Source organism: Haemaphysalis longicornis, unplaced genomic scaffold (genome assembly GCF_048455015.1).
Source record: "Haemaphysalis longicornis isolate Haplotype H1 unplaced genomic scaffold, Haemaphysalis longicornis Haplotype H1 scaffold_5, whole genome shotgun sequence".
Lineage (NCBI taxonomy): Eukaryota > Metazoa > Arthropoda > Arachnida > Ixodida > Ixodidae > Haemaphysalis > Haemaphysalis longicornis.
Genome location: NW_027526385.1, coordinates 78,340,431 through 78,344,905, shown reverse-complemented (window position 1 = coordinate 78,344,905; position 4,475 = coordinate 78,340,431). Strand labels below are relative to the sequence as shown.

General features: G+C 45.9%; 1 non-coding gene across 1 annotated transcript; it reads right to left on the bottom strand.

Moving 5' to 3' along the window:
• Positions 1 to 680: 680 nt before the first annotated feature.
• On the bottom strand, positions 681 to 752 carry Trnat-ugu (transfer RNA threonine (anticodon UGU)). Its single transcript has one exon. It is a non-coding gene; the product is annotated as a tRNA-Thr (tRNA).
• Positions 753 to 4,475: the final 3,723 nt, after the last annotated feature.

The window sequence follows — 4,475 nt, the reverse complement described above, 5'->3', positions numbered from 1 at the left end:
CAAGGCTGCCAGAACCGAGACCCTCGCTAGGCTTTCGCAGAATAATATAGTAAGGAAATGAGGGGCTCGTTGAGGAATTACAGAAGCTGGGTCAGCAGTCTACGACGCCAAAGGAGGCATAGGGGTGTGGTTAGGCTCTTTTCTTTTTTACTACGGTTAATGAAGTGAACATTTTTTGTAAATATACAGAAGAAAGAAAAACACGCGCCGAGAGTGGGGACCGAACCCACGCCTTTCGATTACATGTCGAATGCCTTACCAATTCGGCTATCTGGGCGACTGTGTTCTCCTTCACTTTCTGGGCTATTTATATTTACTAGAGGTGTATCTGACACTTGAGGGTGGTAGCCAGCGCCACTATGACTACACGGGGAGAAGGGGACCTTCTTTTCAACCCCCGCGGCGTGACTCCAACGTCTACAGCCTGTCATGAGCGGGTAACTGGCGGGAAGCCCTCTTATGCTACCTAGGCATCAAGGCTGCCAGAACCGAGACCCTCGCTAGGCTTTCGCAGAATAATTTAGTAAGGAAATGAGGGGCACGTTGAGGAATTACAGAAGCTGGGTCAGCAGTCTACGACGCCAAAGGAGGCATGGGGGTGTGGTTGGGCTCTTTTCTTTTTTACTACGGTTAATGAAGTGAACATTTTTTTTTAAATATACAGAAGAAAGAAAAACACGTGCCCAGAGTGGGGACCGAACCCACGCCTTTCGATTACATGTCGAATGCCTTACCAATTCGGCTATCTGGGCGACTGTGTTCTCCTTCACTTTCTGGGCTATTTATATTTACTAGAGGTGTATCTGACACTTGAGGGTGGTAGCCAGCGCCACTCTGACTACACGGGGAGAAGGGGACCTTCTTTTCAACCCCCGCGGTGTGACTCCAACGTCTACAGCCTGTCATGAGCGGGTAACTGGCGGGAAGCCCTCTTATGCTACCTAGGCATCAAGGCTGCCAGAACCGAGACCCTCGCTAGGCTTTCGCAGAATAATATAGTAAGGAAATGAGGGGCACGTTGAGGAATTACAGAAGCTGGGTCAGCAGTCTACGACGCCAAAGGAGGCATAGGGGTGTGGTTAGGCTCTTTTCTTTTTTACTACGGTTAATGAAGTGAACATTTTTTTTAAATATACAGAAGAAAGAAAAACACGCGCCCAGAGTGGGGACCGAACCCACGCCTTTCGATTACATGTCGAATGCCTTACCAATTCGGCTATCTGGGCGACTGTGTTCTCCTTCACTTTCTGGGCTATTTATATTTACTAGAAGTGTATCTGACGCTTGAGGGTGGTAGCCAGCGCCACTCTGACTACACGGGGAGAAGGGGACCTTCTTTTCAACCCCCGGGGCGTGACTCAAACGTCTACAACCTGTCATGAGTGGGTAGCTGGCGGGAAGCCCTCTTATGCTGCCTAGGCATCAAGGCTGCTAGAACCGAGACCCTCGCTAGGCTTATGCAGAATAATATAGTAAGGAAATGAGAGGCTCGTTGAGGAAATACAGAAACATAGGTCGGCAGTCTACAACGCCAATATATATATATATATATATATATATATATATATATATATATATATATATATATATATATATATATATATATATATGCCAACTGCGGAAAGCCTAAGAGTAACCGGCGACTTTCTGCTTGTGCACGAAACGTGGCGGCGACACCAGAAATCAACATACGAAAATAAATTCCCCAGAAATAGTATGCCGCTAATGTACTTTGGCAAAAATTAACAGCTTGAAGAGATTTTATAGGCGTCTTTTCTTTCGTTTTTTGCTTATTTCTGCAAAATTACGTTTGTTCGTTACTATTCATCGTAATATAACTATCCACTTTTCATTAAAACGAAATGGCCTAGGCTTCTTTTATTAGGACGGACCCCAAACACTTCGTCGGTTGTCCCCGTGTTGTTCTTACTTAGAGAAGCTTTAATTTTAATTAAAAGGCAGAATACACATTTCTACGGGAAGAAAATCGTTCACAACCTTATTGTTGCTTTACAAAATTTTGCCCCATAACAGTGACTGTAGCAGTATTTAATTATAGACATTTGCATTGTACATTTTCACTTCGGTGCGACAGAACAGCGGTCCACTAGAAAATCTTTGTTAGCCGCTGGCAAGCTCTGCCTGACGTTTTCGTGGGCCGTACTCTCGCATATAAAACACCGAAAGTACATAATTGCCCCGTGAACCAGAGTCCGCAAAACAGTTTCAATAAATTAAATCCCATGGTAGTATCCGGCACAGGGTACGAACGGCAACAAGAGTGCAAACGTACTTGAGGCTTTTTCGTTTTTTTTCTGGTTTAAACTCCTTTTAACCCTAGTTGCTTCTGTTTGTCGACGTGTGTTGCCCCAAGAATAACATATTACGGAAGTCGCCACAGCATTCGTGTGCACACTGTGACCCTTCTGTTTGAAAACATCGCAACTGTCACCACAGAAGCAAAACTCCATAATCTTACGGTTTTGAAGACCAAAAAAGACTCCTAAGAAGTGTGCCTCCTTTCTTAGATGGTATAAGAACGTCGAAAAAATAAAAGTAGGAACTCACCGCATCACCGTACGTTTAACCGCATCCATTACTTACAAACCAGGTTCGATTTACTCCGAGCCCACTGCATACCGCGTCATTTTCAATCCTCATTGCTGAGTCGCCCAAGTCTATTCTGTACTCGTTCTCTTTTTCGGGCGGTTAGATGCCCTGTGGGTAGAACAGAGGGAAGCTCGAACTACGTTTTCAAGTTTTCCTAAGCCATTCTTCTTTCTGTTCTCCACTCTTGACTAACCACAGGGCAATGAGCGCGAAGCTCCCGTATTCATGCACTCAGCGTCATCATATTTCCATCCGAGGCCACCGCTTTTTTTATCGATTTAAGACGACGAACAGCGGCTCGCCCTTCCAAAGAGCTTGTCGAGCTCTTTTGGATGCACATCAACTGGGGCGCAACCGCAAGCAAGGGTTGAAAGAGTCCGTCGGAAAACCCTCTTTCGCTTTCCCTTCCACTCTACTGTGCTTCTGTGGCTCTCTTCTGGAGACATGTTCAGTTGCCTTATCTCGCATGAGTCGATACGCACCCAACAACGTTGGTTAAACGGACGGTGGTTCCGAGTAGCAAGAGAAATGTCTATACGCCTCGAGCTTCGCGATCGCTGCGCCGCCTGCCGCCGCTTCTCCGCGGCGCTTACGGGATGTCCGCAGCGCAGCTGATAGAAGCCCATGCAGTGTTTTGGTTCTCTTTCCCTTCTTTTTGCCTTTCCGCGCCCTAAACATCATGTTATTCTGATATCTCTATGCAAATAGTACGTTTATGGCACTTTAAAAAACAGCTGCGTCCTGATTAGAGTTGTTGGAGTGCTCGAACGCCGACAAGAGCTAACCGGGAACGCGGTACCGGGCGCGTCTTCGCCGCTCTTACGGGCGTCGGCGACGGCAGCGGCATATCACCTCTGTCACCTCCGAATATCTCAGGCGCAAGTGAATTCTACTGACGCCTCGTTTAGACCTGATATTGACACAGTGAGAGGTAGGTTTCGTTTTGCAGCGCGGACAACGAATTTGTCCTTGTTTTGAATGTATACGTCGTCCAAAAATATCATTCGGGGAGGTGATTACCTAATATACCTGGCAATAACTTGTGCGTTTTATAAAAATAGAGGCCACGCGAACATGTTAAAAACAATCCATGTCTATGGGTGGCTAAATATGTGCCCACTCCCGCCTCATAGAACGGACCAAGGGGAGTTAATGAAACGACGGGAAAATAAATGGTCTGCCAAGTGCGGAAGCAATGTAATAGCTCGTGCGAGAATGAAAAAAAAATACAGTGCAGCTTCGCAAATCCTAGAGACGTTCGTCTTAGTTTATAACGTTGAACTCACTAGACCAACTAGATGCGAAATCTACTGATGTTTTCCAAGACAGGGGGAGCAGGAGGAGGGGCGCTTAACTATCGCTGTGTACAAATGCGGAGCGAAATCAAGGAAAGACCGTTTTAGAAAATCACACACAAGCTGCGCGTTCACCTTTATTTTGTTTTTCGACTTTAACGAACAGCGGATCACTCGGCGGACACATTTTTTGAAGTACAGTAAGGAAGTTCATAAGCGACAAAAGGTGTCGTTGGATTGAGTGGGGTCCCCTAATTTCACTTTTGTGCTACATTCGGCAGGCTCCCTGTTTCATATCATCATGTTTCGAAAAAGCGTTTAGTAACGGGCGCGGATATAAGCGGATGATTATGTGACCGATGACTGTTTGGGGAAGCTCACCTCGCGACAAGACGACCTAGCCGTAAATTCTTGGTGCTGACTCCCACATGTAATTTTGCATTATCAATATTACTCATTGCGTGGAATGACCTTAATATTTATGCCACATTGGCTTGTTCAGGGTAGTGATCAATATCCGAGATATAAAGCGTAACTGGCGGGCTGTCAGGTATGAGTGCTCGCTAGATT